Source organism: Narcine bancroftii, chromosome 1 (genome assembly GCF_036971445.1).
Source record: "Narcine bancroftii isolate sNarBan1 chromosome 1, sNarBan1.hap1, whole genome shotgun sequence".
NCBI classification, from domain to species: domain Eukaryota; kingdom Metazoa; phylum Chordata; class Chondrichthyes; order Torpediniformes; family Narcinidae; genus Narcine; species Narcine bancroftii.
This window is the reverse complement of record NC_091469.1, coordinates 79678545-79698213: the sequence shown is the minus strand read 5'-3', so window position 1 is coordinate 79698213 and position 19669 is coordinate 79678545. Positions and strand designations below refer to the sequence as shown.

At 42.5% G+C, this 19669-nt stretch overlaps 1 long non-coding RNA gene across 1 annotated transcript in view; it reads right to left on the bottom strand.

The window, feature by feature from the left end:
- The window catches only part of LOC138760346 (uncharacterized), a 52930-nt gene extending 33978 nt beyond the window's left edge, over window positions 1–18952 (bottom strand). Inside the window, exon 1 of the long non-coding RNA XR_011355554.1 lies at window positions 18666–18952. This is a non-coding gene — a long non-coding RNA (uncharacterized lncRNA). The remainder of the gene's footprint in view (window positions 1–18665) is intronic.
- Between the last annotated feature and the right edge of the window lie 717 nt (window positions 18953–19669).

Sequence of the window (19669 nt, the reverse complement as noted above, 5' to 3'; positions counted from 1 at the left end):
TGGAACCTCTCACAGGCCCATACAAGTCCGAGTGCTTCTTTCTCTGTCTGAGAGTATATTCTTTCCACATCTTATAACTATCTGCTGGCATAGGCAATGATTCTTGGTCCTCCATCATGCATCTGGACCAACACAGCTCCTAAACCAACCGGGCTGGCATCCGCTATAACTTTGGTTGATGCCGCCGGATCGTAATATCCAAGAGTTTTTGCATCTGTCAGACTGCTTCAGCGCTGTGAACGCTTTCTTCTGCTCAGATCCAAAATGAAATAGTACACCTTTCCTGGTTAGTTTCCTTAGTGGTTCTGCCACTGTAGTGAAATTAGGGATGAACTTTGCACAAAAATTGACCAATCCCAGGAAACTCCTCACCTCTGTTGCGTTTTGAGGTGCACGTGCCTCTGCGATAGCTTTCACCTTGGCCTCTGCAGGGTTTAGTCCTTTCCGTGTAAGTCTGTGTCCCATGAAGTCCATTTCTGACACACCGAACTGGCACTTGTTTCCATTCATGGTAAGGCCTGCCTCCTGTAGTCTAGATAGTACACGCCTCAACTGTTTGTCATGCTCTTCCTTCGTTGGTGCATGGACTATGATGTCGTCAGAAATGTTGGCAACTCCAGGAATGCCTTGAATCACTCGATGGATTTCATACTGGTAGATCTCCGAAGCTGCATTAATTCCAAATGATAGTCTCTTGTAACGATACAATCCACAGTGAGTCACAAATGTTGTTACATCTCGGGAACCTGGATCCAGCTCTAATTGATGATAGCCCCATTTCAGATCAATTTTTGAGAATACCTTGCTGGTAGTTAGTTCTTGAAGTATTTCCTCCACCGTTGGTATAGGGTGTCGTTCTCTAATTATAGCTTCATTGGCCATTCTCATGTCAACACATAGTCTTATATCAACCTTTGGTTTGGGCACAATCACTACGGGACTGACCCATTGTGTCGAATGTTCCACCAGTTCAATAATGTCTTGTTCGATCAATTCTTTAATTTTGGCTTCGACTTTCCCATGAAGTCCAAACGGAGTTTGGCGCATTGGTTGTGCCTTGGGTTTGACCGTTTCATCTACCGCTAGCTTCAATTGTCGACCTTTCAACTTTCCTACTACTTGGAAGACTGCGGGGAATTCTTGCTTCATATCCTCGTATGACTGAATTGAATTGACACAAGCTCCAATATGAAGTATTGCCAGGTCTTGCACTGTGCTTCTACTCAGCAATGGTTCTCCCCTCTCTTCTATGACCATAAACTCTGCTTCAGTGTACTTATCTCCAGCTTCAACAGTTGCAGTAAAACATCCAATGGTCTGCAATGGCTTGGTTGCTGTGTATGGATACAGTTTCTTGGAACACTTCTTTGAGGTACAGATGATCTTTTTCTTTTCAACTTCTCCCATAAATGTCGCTCAATCACATTACTGTCACTGCCTGAGTCTACAATGACCTGCACTGTCACTCCACCAATGATCACTGGGACCTTCTCATGATGTACTTCATTCAACGTAAATTGGTAACAACTCTGTTCCTCCTGGGTATCATCATCGTCACCGTCTATCTGGCAAATGGTATCTTTCTTTCCAGGATACTTTCCTTTCCCCCAGACTTTGCCTTTGGAAGTTGTACTCTTCCTCTTCTGGTCTGCATTAGACTTGCTTTTGCACTTCTTTGCAAAGTGGTCCTTACCTCCACACTTTCTGCAAACTTTGCCTTTGGCCGGGCAATATGGGTCTTTTCCAAAGTGACCTCCGTTTCCACATCGATAACACTCCACGTCCTGTGTCGGCGTATATCTTGGCTGGTTATGGCGATGTGAGAGCCTCTTAATTTGCTGGCTTGAGTTGTCTTTCAGGGTCATGGTATGAAATTGCCCTTCAACAGCCTCTAATGCAGCAGCAATAGCTAAAGCATCGGTGAGTTCCAACTCACTCCCTCTTTCCAGTAGACGTCTTCTGAGTTTATCTGATCTACAGTGCTGTACAACTTGATCCAATAATTGGTTGTCCAAATCAGCTGGCATGTAATTGCATCCAACAGCTAGGTGGCATAGTCTTGTCACGTACTGAGCAATTGTCTGGCCATCTTCTTGTCTCGTTCTCCGAAACAAATGGCGTTGAAATGTAGCATTTGGTGTCACTACATAGTGTGCATTTAATGCATCTACCGCTTTCCAGTACTCATTCTTTCTTCCAGTATTCAAAAGTGTCTTAAATGTTTCCCGAACTGCGGATCCCGCGGTGAAAAGAAGTAACGCCCTCCTCTGCGCTTTTTGTTCAACTGTACCGGTATCTAAAAATAGGCCACGACTGTCGGCATAGGATTCAAATTCTTCCAGCCATGCCTTCCACTTCACACTTACAGTGCTTGCATCACCCGTTGGGTCAAAATGAGCAATTCTACTATGCGTTAGAAAGTCACCGTCTGCACCAGCCATGAGGAAATATTCCAGCCCCAAAAGTACTGAGTCACAGACAAAATTCTTATCACCTTGAAGTTGTTTGTAATCCTCTGTAATCTTGTTTAGTCTTTAATTTTCTTCAAGCTTTTATCCTCGTCGCCAATGTCACATTTGTGGCCCGAAATGTGAAGTTAATAAAACATTAAACACAAGTTTTATCAGGTAAACTTCTCAGTCGCTTTATTTTCCTGTTTCCTTTGTTCTCCTGCTTGTGTTCTTATCTCTCTCTCTCATACCATGTGACTTCCGGTACATCTCATACATATTCATTATCATGACAGCCCCTAGTGGTCAAGGAGGCCCTGCATGCCCCATAGCTGCATGGGGACAGGGATGTGTGTCCGATCAGTGTCGTCTTGGGTTGGAGGGTGGCGTGGAGTGGTGGGTACTCCTGCTGGTACCAGGTTCCTGGTTGAGATGGTGTCCTCCCTGCCAATGCCAAACCTAACTTAAGTGCAGTTATGGTTTGCATGAAGGAGGAAAACCTGCTCGACCAGGGCTTCGGCCTTGTGTGTCCTTACATGCTTACACAGAAGCACTGGTCCCGGGAATGTGAGCCATGCTGGGAGTGACATTCCAGTTGTCGACCTTCTGGGGAATGAGAAGAGACATTCGTGAGGGGTTTCATAGATAGCCATGCACAGCAGTGACCGAATGGAATGGAGCGCCTTGGGCAGGGCTTCCTGCCAGAACTCAATGGCCCACCCTTTTGACCTGAGAGCCAGGAGGACTGCCTTCCAGACCACCCCATGCTCATGTTCCACTTGCCCATTGCCTTTTGGGTTATAGCTTGTCGTGTGACTGGTCGCGATGCCCCTTACCATCAAGTACTGGCACAGCTCGTTGCTCATGAAACTAGACCCCCGGTCGCTGTGGATGAAGATGGGGTAACCAAAGATGGTGAAAATCTGCCCCAAGGCCTTGATGATGGTGGCCGTGGAGGTGTCCGGACAAGGGATGGCGAAAGGGAAGCATGAGTACTCACTCGTCCACTACTGTGAGGAAGTAGACGTTTCAGTTTGTAGAAGGCAGGGGCCCTTTGAAGTCCATGTCGAGATGCTTGAAAGGTCAAGTAGCCTTTACAACATGGGCCTGGGGGAGGGGCGGGGTGGAAGAAATGGGATTTACACTCCGCATAGACACAACAGGCCTCGGTCATGTCCCTGACGTCCCTGATGGTGTACTGCAGATTTCTGGACTTAACGAAATGGTACAACCGGGTGACGCCCGGATGGCAGAGGGACTCATGCAATGCCTGCAACCTGTCATTACGCATAGACGTGAAGGTGTGAGAGAGGGCATCAGGGGAGTTGTTAAACTTCCCAGGGCGGTACTGGATGTTGTAGCTGTAGGTTGCCAGATCAACTCTTCAGTGCAGGATCTTGTCATTCTTTATCTTGCTCTTGTGGATAGTGTTAAACATGAATGCCACAGCCCGCTGGTCCATGAGGAGCATGAATCTCCTGCCGGCCAGGTAGTGGTACTAGTGGTGGACCGCTTCCACAATTGCCTGGGCCTCCTTTTCAATGGCAGAGCACCCTAGCTCGGAGCCGTGGAGGGTCCTGGAGAAGAAGACGACGGGGCACCCCCCCTTGGTTGAGGGTAGCAGCGAGGGCCACCTCGGAGGCATCACTCTCCACCTGGTCGGGGGAGTCCTCATCCACAGCCAGCATCGTGGCATCTGCAATGTCTTGCTTGATGCAGGTGAAGGCTGCCTCCGCCTCAGGTGGGAGGGGAAAAATTGTGGCTGGGGCCAGTGGGTGGACCTTGTCCGAGAAGGGAGGGACCCACTGCAAGTAATAAGAGAACAGGCCCAGGTACCTGCAGAGGGCCTTTAGCATGGGGGGAGGGGTAACTCCAGTAATGGGCGCATCCTTTCCGGATCTGGGCCGACAACTCCATGGGCCACAATGTACCCCAGGATGGCAAGCCGAGTGGTGCTGAACACACACTTCTCCTTGTTGTAAGTGAGATTCAGCTCTGCGGCTGTCTAGAGGAATTTTTCCAGGTTAGCATCGTGGTCCTGCTGGTCATGGCTGGAGATAGTGACGTTATCCAGATATGGGAACATAGCCTTCAGCTTGTGCCGGTATACCATGCGATCCATCTCCTGCTGGATGTCAGAGACCCCGTTCGTGACCCCAAAAGGAACCCGGCAGAACTGGTACATGGGCCCGTCCGCCTCAAAGGAGATGTAGGGCTTGTCCTTCGGGTGGATAGGAATTTGGTGATACACTGACTTTAGGTCAATCGTAGAGAAAACCCAGTAGCGGGCAATCTCATTGACCATGTCAGCGATCCTCAGCAAGGGGTAGGCATCCAGCCGGGTGTACCGATTAATGGTCTGGCTGTAATCCACGACCATCCTCGGCTTACTTCCCCCTTTGACCACCAGGAATTGGGCTCTCCAAGGGCTGTTGCTGGGCTCTATAATGCCTTACACCAGGAGACGCCGCACCTCTGCCTTGATGAAGTCCCTGTCTGCAGCGCAATAGCGCCTACTTCTGGCGGTGATCAGCTTGCAGCCTAGCTCAAGATGTGGAAAGAGCGCCGGTGGGGTAATGCACAGTGTGAAGAGGCCGCAGGTTGGCCGGGGCTGGTAGGTTGGTGTGCTGTGCAATGTGAGTGGAGGTTGGGGCCCCACGAAGGCAAGGGTGACACTCTGCAGGTGGCACTGGAAATCCAGGCCCAGGAGGAGTGGTGCGCAGAATTTGGGCATGGCCAGGAGCCTGAATCCTGTGTAAGTCTCCCCTCCCATCATTATATCGACCAAACAGCGCCTGAGGGTACCAACAGTCTTATCCTTGGTGGCGAGGGCGATCGAGCAGGTGGTGGGGTGGACCTTTAACCTTAGGGAGTGGGCCACAATCGGGTGAAAGAAGCTCTCGGTGCTGCCACTGTCCAACAGACACTTTGTTACCTGCCTGTTGACTCTCACATCCATCATCAAGCATCCAAGATGGAGGGGAATGTCCTGGTGGTGGCCAGGACCATCTCGAAGTCGGAGTCATCACTATCCGGAGGGATGGGGAGCGTCAATATGGTGGCCTGGTCATTGCCCATGTTGACCACATCAACATCGGTCGTGAGGTGCAGCATGCACTAGCCGATGGCCTCCGGAGGCATGGGGAGCATCAGTAGGGCGGCCTGGTCATCGCCCGTGTTGACCACGTCATTCTCAATGTTGTTGGGGGCCCTCCATGTTGGGCACTGCCTAGCCCAAGATGGCGGTGGCATGTGGGGAGCCGCTGCATGGCTGGCCTCCTTCCCCAGCCATTTTCGCTGCACTGGGGGAAGTGATATCATCATGGCCGGCGGCAGTGACATTGTTACGTCAGCTGGAAGTGACGTCACACTGTGAGCCAGAAGTGATGTCACTGTCGTTCTCAGCAAGCGGTGAGGGCGAAGGCTGGTGTAGATGCTCAGGGCACACACTGCGACGGTTGCTGGCGGGGCCGGATGTTGCGCGGTCGAAGTCAGGGAAGGCGGAAGTCGTCATGGGGACAATGGCGCCGCCCGGCACGCGCACGTGGGGGCGTCCGCAGGGGCAGTAGTGAGGTCATAGAGGGCCGCTGAATTGCCGGCAGGTTTAGAGAGGCACACTTTTGCAAAGTGGCCTTTCTTGCCGCATCGGGAACAATACTGGTTCCTAGCTGTTTTGGTGCGATTGTTGATTTGACCCACACCAGGACCCACAGTACTTACAGGAATGTTGTCTTCCAGCAGCTTCTGCCGGATGCCCCTCGAGTGCAGCCTTTGGACGAAGGCATCACGAATCAGCCTCTCAACCTTCTCTACACCTACCCCAGGTTCAGCCAGACATGGTTGGGCCAACTCTCGCAAGTGTCCGAAGTAAGACTCAGCTGTCTCCCCAGGTTGCTGGGCTCGGGTGTTGAGGAGGTACCTTATACAGACCACATTCATGGGGGGCTTGTACAAGTTTTCGAGAGTGTCCATTGTGCTCTTGTATGTAGAGCAGCCTTTGGTTACCTGGAAGGCGCGGGGAGCCAGCTTTGACCGGAGTAGGACCCACCTCTTCTGATCGGAGTCCAGGATGTTACCCTCGTGTGCCTTGATGATTGCCTCGACTGCGTGGGGCCAGATCTCGAAGCGTGTCTGGGCTTCCGGGTGGTGTGGGTCGACCTCGAGGCTCCCTGCGCTCAGGAGTTTTTCCATGGCAGTCGTGGGAAAACTTTGTGGATTAAATTGTGGTGCGCTGTTATACAGAATCAGACACACACAAGGTAAAGACTGTACAACAGGCTTTAATCCACAAAGACTTCCACAGAGCCAAGCTGGGTGTGGCTGCAGCAACTCAGTGTGAGGCCTCGGGAGGCCGGCACAGGCTTATATCACAGAGGGTGATTGACACCCAACCGGGTGGGGCTTGATCCATTCAGGCCGATTGATTGACAGCCGACCAGGTGTTGTCCTGTCCCCTTACACTCCTGCAGGTACAGAGGTTGCCCCCTGCAGTAGGCCGGTGGTGTACCACCACAACGTGTTTGCATGTTTTACACGGAGAACGAAAGAATGCTGTTTCATCCAGTTTTATAATAATGAACTCAATAAACATGCAAGGAAAAAAGAATAATTGCAAGAGAAAATTAATACTTATCAATCAATCCAAAATGATGTTGAAGGGAAACCAAGGCATCCAACAACCCTGTCTTGAAGCAATCCTCTCTTGCTTACCTGGCACTAGTTGCGGTTTAGTCCAAATGGATTCTGATGTGCAGAAAGTCATAGCCACATTTTATACCATCCAACCTTAACAGAACTTCAGTTCAGTAGCACTGAGCATGTCAGGACTATTGTATTTCTGGTGAAATTTGACCTATGCAAATCCCAAAGATGGACAGTATCTTCCCCATAATCTCTTATCTGATACTAAGCAAGACCTACAATTTCAAAATATAGCATGTTAAAATATGTTGTTAAAAGAATGTTAAAAATTGTAATTTTGTATTGAACCAAAGAAGACTCAAACATTCTTTCAAATCTTTCCTTAAAGGTTTCATTGCAGAAGACACTGACCTTAACTTGAAGGACCATGTTGGAGCATTGAGATCAACGGGAATTTTGGCTTGGGGGTGTCCTTCAGCATGCCCAGCTCATCTCTAAACACTCTTCAAGTCTTCCAAGAAACCCTTGTAATGCCTCAGCTTCTTCTGTCATAAGGTGAGCTTATGTTCATCCATAATAGTTTTCTTTTGGTCTTTCACCATCACTCCAACTACTTCAATGCTTTCACCTGTACAGGTTTTCAGAATGAACTAAACCTTTTAAGTTCAACTACAGTATTTTCTGGTTCCGTCCAGTTCACTAATGCAATGATGCACCCGGTGTCAAACTCCAATATCACATTTCTGACTTTTAGTTTAAAAACTCAGAGGCCCTCTTCGTTATGACAGCCTCCTTTCTTAACATTTAAACATGCAGCACTGTAACAGGTCCTTTCAGCCCATGAGCCTGTGCCTCCCAGTAACACTCAATCGACCTACAATCCCAGTAAGTTTTGAAGGGTGAGAGGAAACCTGAGCACCTCGAGGAAAGCCACGAGATACAGAGAGACCATAAACTCTTGACAGACAACAATGGATTTGAACCCTGCTGTAAACATTCCTTGTGTTAAAGTCTTCACTTGCTTCTTTTACATTGCCAGAATGGTGGAGACTAAAGAAACTGAGAAACTTACTTTAATTTGTTACTTCATTTTATTTACACATCTTTATGGTTTTTTTTTTCCTACAAGCTTTGTTGCTTGGCCTTTTAAACTGAATTTTTGACATTTTTTCTTGCCTAAGCCAGCTTTAAGTTACCTCATGTTTCCCTCCATGGCCTTGATTGTCTTTTCAAAATCATGTTCCACTTCCCTCAGAATAGTGTCTTGCTGCTATTACATGCAATAACTGATCCCACTGACAAGCCTGGCAAATTTATACTCTGCAAATTTTCAGTCTCAGAGCTCAGATTCACCCAGGTAAAATTACTCTGAAACCCAACATCATTGATTCTGCGACCCTGAGAATGTATTGCCATAATTATTGTGGTAATTTTCTCAATTCATTTACAAATTCAGCGACTGTTTTCTTAGAAAGACAAACAGAATATGCTGGAAAGAATCACCAGAAATATTAACTCTGTTCATCTTCCCACAGCTGCTGTCTTTCATGTTTACTGTTTCCAACATCCAACATTTTTCCCATTTTCAGTATGTTATTTCATTCACTTTTTCTTGTGTTTTATTAACACTGAATCAAATTTAAGCCTTTGCACAATCTTGCTTCACCTTGAGCGAGTGATTTTTCAAAAAAATTCATAAATTCTTTAATTGATGTTATTACTGGCTCTCTCCCAGTTCAAATACCTTTAGTCAAATATAACTCACAACACCTGCTCATTAGTCAGGAAAGTACAGCAGGGCCTACACTTCTGACAGAGTTTGAGGAAGGCAATGTTACAGGTCCCCATTGTGCCAACAATTCAGAGTGCGTTGTCTCCCTGCCTCATTGTGTGACATTGTAGCTGCAAAACATCAGTCCAGAAGTCAATACAGAGGATCATCAAAATGGCCAAGAAGATTACAGGGGTCTCCCTTTTCTCTACTGATGACATTTATTGGGAGTGTTGCTTCAATACAGGTCAAAGAATTACAGAAAATCCTTTTCATCCAGCACATATTTGGCCCATTATCATCAAGGTGGCACAAGAGCATCAAAATTAGCACTACTTGGCTGGGAATAGCTTTTACCAACAGGTTGTGAGATTGATGAATAGTATCCTGAAACTGAGTAAATCAGCACATCGGCCCCACAGAGGGAAGGCTCCTTCCTTTCTTACTTCTGGGTATCCATCCCATAGGATGATGATGGTTCCTTTCAGTCAGTTTATGGGGTTTGATATGAGGAGTACCCCACTCCTCAGAAAGGATCTGCATGTGCAAAAATTGATTTAGGTGAGTAGGGGTTGCACAGGTCAAGACTCACCCTCTAGTCATCCCCTCCTGGATCCAGTGGCATGACGAGGTCCAAGACAGCTGGGGAGAAGTTCTGTTGCAATGAATGGCTTGACCAAGCTTCAATGCAAGGGATGCCTTTTCTGCACTTCACGGCACATGTTTGTTAAATGGCTATTGACTGTACAAGAGGGTTTATCCGCCCTTAAACAGATCTTGTTTTTCCATCCTGCAGGGATGTCTGGTAGGGGAGCCAGTTTAGTCACCAACCACGCAACAGGTAGTACTGGGTTACCTGGTACCAGTAGCACTCTGACACTTGCCCAGTGAGGGTTAGGATTGCACACAGACACACAGGCACACATCGAGCTTTACACAATTAATTCATCCCAATTTTTACTTGCACAAGATTAATTTGTATTAAGTTATTAAAAGAAGCAATGGAAATAATTACAATGAATCCCTGTCCTTTCAGAATGTCCATCAAGACTCAGCTGCATATAATAAGAAGGAAAGAGAACAAGGTAGGCCATTTGGCCCATCACATATGCTCTGCAACTCCACACTGAGCTAAACTGTTCTCCCATCAAGTTCCAGCCTTTTCCCCCACATCCCTCGATACCTTGACTAATTGGATACCTATCAATCTCCTCCTTAACCTCCACCAACGATCCAGCTTCCACAGCTGTATGTGGCAACAAATTCCACAAATCCACGATCCCCTGGCTAAAGAAATTTCTCCTCATCTGTTTTAAATAGGTACCTTCTAATTCTAAGATTATACCCCCTTATCCTGGATTCACCCACTAAGGGAAACATCTTAGTCATATCTACTCTGTCCAATTCTTTCAGCAATTGAAATGTTTCTAGGAGATCCCCTCATTCTTCTATAGTCCAATGAAGAGAGTCCAAAGGTGGCTAAGTGTTCCTCATACATCAGCCCCTGCATTCCCGGAATCATCCTGGTAAATCTTCTGCACTCTCTCCAAATTTATTACATCCTTTCTAAGATAAGGGGCTCAAAACTGCACACAGTATCCCAAATGAGGTCTCACCAGTGCTCATCAACACCTCTTTTACACACTTTTCCTCTTGAAATGAATGTCAACATAGCATTCACTTTCTTTATACCAAACCAACCTGGTGGTTAACCTTTAGGGTATCCTGCATAAGGACCCCACCCCTCACCCCCCACCAAGTTCCTTTACACTTCCTAATTTTGAATTTTCTCCCCATCCAAATAATAATCTGTCTGTTCATTTCCTCTTCCATAATGTACAGCCATACATTTCTCAACATTGGGCAAAGAAATAGCAGATGAGATACATCCTCCTAAGCTGTTCAAGACTCTCTGCAACCTTTCAGTTTGTTCAAAACTTCCTACTCCACCATCAATCTTGGTGTCATCTGCAAACTTCACCATAAAACCATTCACTCCATAATCTAAGTCATCAATATACATTGTAAAAAGAAGCAGCCCCAACAACGACCCATGCAGAACACCACGAGTAACAGACAACCAACCAAAACAGGATATGTTTATTCCCAGCTTTTGCTTTCTGCCTAGCAGCCAATGCTCCACCAAATCCAATATCTTTCCTGTAATTCCATGGGCTCTCATTGTATTAATCAGCCTTTTATGTAGCACCTTATCGAAGGACTTTTGAAAATCCAAATACACAACATCCACAGTCTCTCCATCGTCCATCCTACTTGAAATTTCCTTTAAAAATTCCATTAGGTTGGTCAGGCAGGATCTTCCCTTCATGAAACCATACTGGCTTGGACCTAGGTATTTCAGAGCCTCTTCCTTGAGGATCAACTCCAATAACTTTCCATCTACCAATGTCTGTCTAATAGGCCTATAATTTCCTTTTATTCTGCTTCCCTCCTTTCTTAAACAGCAGAACTACATTTGTAGCCTTCCAATCCTCCAGAACCATGCCAGAGTCTATTGATTTTTGGAAAATCTAATGCCTCCACAATCTTCAAAGTCATCTTCTTCAGAATTTATGGGTGCACCTCATACAAGCAAGAAGACGTCTACCGTTAGTTCATTCACCTTACTGAGCGCTATCTGTCTAGTAATCCTGAATGTACTTAATACTATTCCTGAGACCTCCAACAATCAGGTATCTTACTATTGTCTTACTCAGTAAAGACTGATGCAAAATACTCACTTAGTTCTTCTGCCATCTTTTTTGTTTCCAATTATAATTTCTCCAGCATCATTTTCAATTGGTTCTATATCTACCAGTGTGTTTTTTATTCTATATATTTTTTTAAAAACTCTTTGTATGTTATTTGCCAACTTCTTTTCACAATTCATCTCTTCTTTCCTAATGAATTTCTTTGTATCTTTCTGTATGTTTTTAAAAGTCTTGAAAGTCCTGTTTTCTACTAATTTTCACTTCCTTGTATGCCCTCCCTTTTGCTTTTATTTTAGCCTTAACCTCTCTTGTTAGCCACATTTGTGCCATTTTCCCCATTTATAATTTTCCTTTTTTTTTATTCGAATATACCTATCCTGCACTTTCATTTCTTGCAGAAATATCATCCAATTCTGCCCTTCCATCTAGCTTACTTTTCCAGCCAACTTGGGCCAGTTCCTCTCTCATGCCACTGTAGTTCCCTTTGTTCCACTGAAATATTGACATACCAGCTTTTCCTTTTTGGATTTGAAACTCAATTTTATCATGTTATGATCATTATGTCCTAAGGGTTCCATTACCTTTAATTCCCTAATCCCCTCAGGTTCATTAAACATCACCCAATCCAAAACTGCTGATTCCTGGTGGGCTTATTGACATGCTGCTCCAAAAAGCCATCCCGTTAACATTCTACAAACTCTCTCTCCTGAGATCCAGTATATTCCTGACTTTCCTCAATCCCCTTTCATGTTAAAATCCCCATAATTATTTTGACATTCTCCCTCTGACATGCTTTTTCAATCTCCAGCTGTAGCCTGAAGATTATTTCCTGGCTGCTGTTTGGGGGCCTGAATATAACTGCCAATAGAATCCTTTTACCTTTGCCATTTCTTAAATCAACCCATAAAGATTCTACTATTTTTGAAACTATATCCTTTCTTTCTACGGATTTAATATTATTGCTTACCATCAAGGCCACGCCACCCACTAAACCTACCTGCCTATCTTTCCTATATACTGTGCACCCTTGGACATTCAGCTCCCAATCACATCCATCACTAAGCCATGTCTCGGTAATGGCCACAATATCCTATCTTTCAATCTGTAGCTGTACAACAAGGACATCTCTTTATCCCTAATGCTCTGTGCATTTAGATGTAGTACCCTTAAACCTGTATCTGTTATCAACTTCTCTACATTTCCATTGAAAGACAAATTATCTTGTCTTTTCACCTCCTTGTCCTTATGGTCTTCTTTGCTGCACATTTTTTGAATATTTTATTTCTAATTTTTCAAACTCAAATGGTGTTAACAATCCATCATAATCCATGATAATAGAAACACCACATTTTCCAATTGTTTACAAGCTCCACTATTGAGTCCAATTACACCACATTCCCCCACCATCCCCATTCCCTTATCACAACTAATATATCCAGAGACAAAATTAAATGGACAATTACCCTAAAAAGAAAAACAGCAACAATAAGTTAGTCCTCATCCCCTATGCCTGTAGCATCTTACAGCATCCTTTTACCTTCCAGACATTTTAGGGACACAAGGACCAAAAAAGTAAAACAAAACAATCACACAGAAGAAAATTATTACAAAAAAATAATAACAAAGTCAACGAAAGAGCAGAGATCGTAGGATTCATCAGGACCAACCCCCAGCCTACAGGTCTTTAAATTTTCATGACTCAACCTAAGATGGATGGATTTCTGAACCCATCCGCCCCCCTGCCCCGCCACCACCATCCCACCTCCAAGGAGAGGGTAGATGGGAACAGACAGAGTAACAAAGCACAAAGAGTTGCACTATATCTTTGCCCCCATATAACACAGGTACAGATGCCAAATTTTAAGGAAGGCCTCATACTTTCCCCCTTAGGTTTTCTTCACTTCTTTTTTTCTTTTCTGGAGAGGGCTGGTATTCTCCTACCGGCCACTACTCCATCATGTGACTCCTCCAAGTATTAATAATTGAGGTCATGCTGTCATGACACAGATTTGACCAGCATCATTCATCAGTTGTTACACCCAAGTCTGACTCCCACCTTTACCTAGATTTAAGACCCAGCTTCAGGCTTTCCACTTGAAATAAGAAATGCATTGCCATAATAAACTTACACATGTTCCCCTTTCAAATGAGGGCCTCCATGCCATTGCAGTCTGGTAGCACCATAGCTGGACCTAATTTCTCTCTTAAAAAACCTTAACTAAAGATAGCAAAAGAATGTACTTTTTGACAAATGATATTCATTCTTAAAATGTTCAAATGGCATTAGCCGCCTCTACTCGCAACAGTCCTGCTGCACATTATTTTTGACTTTTTTTCTATTTTCCTTTTTCTTAACCATAACACCCTGGTTCCCTTCTACCCTAATCACTGCACTCATTATCATTCCCACCCACCCTGCCAAACTAGCTTAAACCCTCCTCAAAAGCTCTATCAAACCTGCTTGCCAGGATATTGGTCCCCCTCCAGTTCAGGTGCAGCCCATCCTTTTTGTAGAACTTGTCAGAACTTCCCCAGAAGAGATCCCGATGATCCACAAATCTGAATGCCATTCCCCTGCACCAATTCTTCAGCCACGCATTCATCTGCCACAACTTCCTATTCCTATTCTCTCTGGCACGTGGCACAGGCAGAAACCCTGAAATAACTACTCATGAAGTCCTGTTTTTTTAACTTCCCTCTTAACTCCCTGTATTCCCTCTTCAAATCTTCAGCCCTATTCCACTCTATGTCATTGGTCCCCACATGGTCCACAACATCTGTCTGTTCACCCTTTCCCTCCAGAATGCTATGAACTCAATCAGAGACATCCCTGACCCTGACACCTGGGAGGCATCATACCATATGGAAGCCTCTATCTCATTTAGAGAATCCCCTATACACTTGTCCAACCAATGTCCCCAATCATCATCACTCTCCTCTTCTCCCCCTTCCCTTCTGAGCTGGGTGGGGGAAGGGGGGCAGCCTCTGTGCTGGAGACATGTCCACCTCAATTTGTCCGTGATTGGTCATCTCCACCATCTGTATCAAAAACAGTATACCAGTTATTGATTGGAATGGTTATAGGGGTACTTGGCACTTTCTGCATCTTCCCCTTCCCGACAGTCACCTTGCCTCTTGAATTTTTGGGATGACTTCCTCCTTGCTGACTGCCACTACCTCTGCCTCCCTCAAGATCAACAGTTCACCCAATTTCAGCTCCATTTTCCTAACTCTGGTTGTAAGGAGTTGCAGCTGAATGCACCTTCTGCAGGAGTAGGCAACAGGGTTAAGTACACTGTCCCAGGTTTCCCATATTCTGCAACCGGAGCAATCCATTGCCCTAACCAACTCTATTATCTAAATTTAATTTAAGGATTTAAACTATCTCACCTGGCCTTATTTCTGTGGTAGCAAGCAAACTCTTCCAGAACTTCTGCTCGCTTAAGCCAAAGGCTCAAGTTCAACTCCTTCACTAGGCCACTCATCCACTTGGCCATTTCTTTAGTTATCCCTCCTTTTATTGGTCCCTGCCAATTAACTCAATTACTCACTCCTACAAATCAAAACCCCCTCTTAACTCTTTGCCCTCCCCACCCTTTTTAAATAGTCAAAAACTTGGATTTACCAATCAATTACCAGCCATTCGCCCCACCTCCCACTCCATCTTCGACTTGACTGGGAATTAATGCAAAAACTGCTAAGGTTAATAAAAATAATGGTGCTATTTTTCATTTATTTCATAATTACAACATAACTAAACTATTTCTTAGAAAATTATTTGTCCAAAGTTGACTGCAAAGATTATTTTCTTCTTTATATTCGTGCTTCTTACTTAAAATTGTAAAATCCCATTTATAAATAAATTCTTCTCCTGATTTCTCTCCTATTATATCCATCTCTATTTTGACCCATGCTGGTTTTCCTGATCCCTCAAATAAATAAGAAATCTCAAATGAGACCCTTGATAATAATTCTTCAAGTTAGGAATTTGCAAACTTCCCAATTCGCTTTGGTATAGATACTCTTGACATTTTACCTTTCCAAATAAATTTATTAATATGCTGATTTAATTCTTGAAAGAACCTTTGTGGTAACAATATAGGTAAAATTTGAAAAAGATATTGTATCTGTAGAAAGGTATTCATCTTGATGCAATTTACCCTACATACTAATTTTATTGGCAAAGCAGTCCATCTTTTCAACTATTCTTCAATATTTTTAAGTCATGATAAATAATTAAATTTGTATAAATTATTTAAATTATTGTCTATCTGAATCCATAAATATTTAATCTCCTCTTTTGGCCATTTAAATTGAGTATTTCTATGACAAAGAGTATAATTTCTTTGTGTAAAGGGCATAACTTCATTTTTATCCCAATTTACTTTAAACCTGAAAACTTACCATATTCTTCCAAATGTAAATATAATTTATTTAAGGAAGTCGCTAGTTCAGTGAAATAGATCAAAATATCATCTGCAAATAAACAAATTTTATACTCCTCATGACCAATCTTGAACCTCTTAATTTCTAAATCATTCCTAATTATTTCAGACAGTGGTTCTATAGGTAAAATAAACAAAGCTGGGAATAAAGAATAACCTTGTCTATTAGATCTCGCCAGTATCTATTTTATTATTGTCTTTTAAAGATGCCAAGCTAAATAGTTTAGAATAAAAGATTTTTGAAAGTTTCATTTATTTCTAATCACATTTGAGTCATTTTAACTGCATTAATTGTTTTTGAGGCCTGCTGAGATTTCAATTGCTATGCAAGTTCTTTGTATGCTCATTCGTAATATTTCATGTAATTCATAATATCTGTTTAGTTCTTGTAATCATTTTTTTCAGTTCTGTAAGTTTGTAATGTATTATATTGAAGTAGCTTTTTAATTAATCAACTGCCTATGCTTATCTTCTGAACTTTGCTTCTGAATATCTTTTTCCAATAATTTTATTTCTTGCTCCAACTGATCTACTTCTTAGTTATAGATAGGCTTTCAAGGCATCCAATATTACAAACTTATCATTCACTGAATTCAGATTTTTATCAGATTTGCCTTCTAATAAGATCACAAAAATCTCTCTTTTCGATAATGTTGTGTTCAGTCTCCAACTATAAACTGATTTTTTCCTTGTCTGGCATTACAATAGTCATGAAAAAAGATGACTGGTCTGATAATATTCTCATTTTGTATTCAACATCCAATATCTACCCTTTGTGCAGATATTAAAAATAAGTCAATTCTAGAATAGAAGTCATGTCTATTTGAATAAAAAGAGTAGTCTCTTTGTCTAAGATGGACTCTTCTCCAAACATCTCTCAGATTCAAATCTCTCATTAAAACCAGAGTTACTTTTGCTGCTTTGGTTCTTACAGCTCCTCTCATAGCTCTATCTAAGATTGGGTCCAAACAAAAATTAAAATTTCCTCATATCAAAATATTATTATGAGCTTCTGCTAGATTCAAAAAGGTATCTTGAATAAATCTCTCATCATCGGGTGCATACAAATTAAGAAGCATCCATCATTCCAAATATATTTGACTCAACATTTTGTATTTTAATTGGAATATTATTTTTAACCAAAATAACCATACCTCTTACCTTAGATTTAAAAGAAGCAACTACACAACCAACCCAATCTCTCTTTAACTTTGAATATTATTTTTCAGTTTAAAAAAGTTGCAAAAAATTTAAATCTACACCCATCTTCTTAAGGTATGTTAATACCCTTTTCCTCTTCACAGACCGGTTAAAGCCATTAACATTATAATTTACAAATTTAACTGTATTAATCATCCTGCTAATTCACTATTACTTCTGTCTCTGCCTGTAAATATCCCTCCCATAATTCTCTTATTCCAAATCCAGCGTGCTTACACACCTCTCTTCCAGTAATCCAGGTGAAAAGAAAGAAAAATATTTTCAGAATATACTCATAACAAACATATAAACCAAGAAAATTCCCCCCCCCCCCCACAGTAGTTGCAGTAATAATACAATTCAACACCACCTCCCTCTATTTTATGGATCATGACCAGAGTCAAAAATACCCATATGAAACAATAGAAGTTAAAACAACCTACCCTCACCAACCCCCTGGTATTTTTACTTTAAATTCTTTAAATCTTAAATCTAAACTTAATTAAAAGGGGAAAAAAATCATACAATACCCCAAGAATACAATAATAAAGAGAAAATGGTCAGTATACGGTATCTTGATTTACACCTTATAATAAAAAAACTACCAGAAAATTTAGTCCATCAAATAGAAAAATTAAAATATTCACAAATCTTTTCATTCTTCACTCCCTCTGAACAAATGGGAGATTTTATGCAAATTGCTTAGCTTCCACAAAGCTCAAAAAGAACTTGTTACTTATTTCCTTGTATGAAGATCTTCAAAGTCGCTGGATTATGCAGAGCAAAACTTTATCCTTTCTCCCATAAAATCTTCTTAACTGGATTGGATTCTCTTCTTTTTAATAAATCTGCACTTATGCCAGTGTAAAATAAAGCTTTTCACCTTCAAACTCAAGTGGGCCTTCTGTCGATCTCAGCTTTGCTGCTACCAAAAATAAATTCTCTTTTTGTCTTCAAACTGAATAAATTTAATTAGTATAGATCATAGATTTAAGTTGGAGATGGTTTTGGTCTGAGAGCACTATGTGCACTTTCAATCTCTATGGGACGATCAAAATGTTAAGGCCCAATGTTTTGGAGAGCAATTCCAGAAGAAATTATATCTTGCTTTTCTGCACCTTCTTTAAGACCCACAATCTTAATGTTGTTTCTCCTAATAAAATTTTACAATACATCCACATTTTGCTGCAATTTCTTATTCTCCGTGGTTAAAGCAGTAGTAGTGTATTCGACTATAGTTACTCTATCCTCTACTTGCTGCATGTTTCCTTGCATTCTTTTCATTGAACCTTCTAATTTAGTTAATTTTTTTCTTCATTCTATTAATGACCTCAAATACTTTACTTATTTCTCCCTTTACATTTGCCCACAGTTCAATGTTAGATACATCCTTGGCCTTAGTTTAAAGTCTAGTTTCTACAGTTCTAGTTGTCTTTTTTCTCTTTACCTCCTTCTTCTCCTCCTTCTGGGTCTTCATCCTTTTCACTGGCTGATGTCTGCGAGCCTGAGTCTTCTTCTGTCTGTGTCTCTGAAGGCCTCCGTTGTTCACGCATGCATGCTGCGCCACTTTTGGGTTCCTATTCTTCGATACCAATTCTCCATGGCTGTGGGAGAGCGATGATGAAATCAGGGTCATCAGAAGGATCACTCACCCAGGGAGCAGCCCGAGCATTGGCTCCTTGATTCTTACTGATGGTAGGCCTCATTTCTCTTCTTGGCTTCACGTCGCAAGGGCTCCATGTAAGGCTGCAACAGCAATTTTTTAGGAGACATATTTGAAAATGTTGTGTAGCTGTTTAATTATATTTCAAACAGCTGTTAATCAATTAGAACATTTTTTAACCTAACTTTATTTTACAGTTTTCCACCTCCTAACCCCAGAGGATCACGTGACATCCCCAGATGCTGTTATGTTATAAGATTTTACATGGTCTACTCAAGCAGTTCAACCCCAGCAAGTTGCAAATGTGCATATAATGCTTCCAGATCTCAAAACAAAAGGAATGCAGTCTCTGGATCCTCAGGAATCCAGAGAAATAATGTTCTCTTACTGCAGAGGCAAAATCCAATAAACTGTGGCCCTCTAACAAAACCTGTTGCAGGGATTAGATTCCTTAACAAAGTTCATTCAAAGAGCCATTCAAATTTCCCAATCAAAAATATGTCAAATATCTTACCACCAAATTAAACCTCAGTCTGATGAAAGGCTTGACCCTCTTAAGTTTGCCCTTAAACAACCAATGACCTGAAAATGCTTGATAAACATCCATCCTCAATGACAGTCAAACCCCTATTGGGATGCAATAATTTAGACTTCTGACCGATGGATTTTCTTCACATAATTATAGGAATAATTTGAGTATACTGGATACAGAAATGATAATGAGCTCTAACAATATCTTGAATATAATCTGAAGATGTGGCCTAGGCTTATGCTTGCCTTTAGCATTG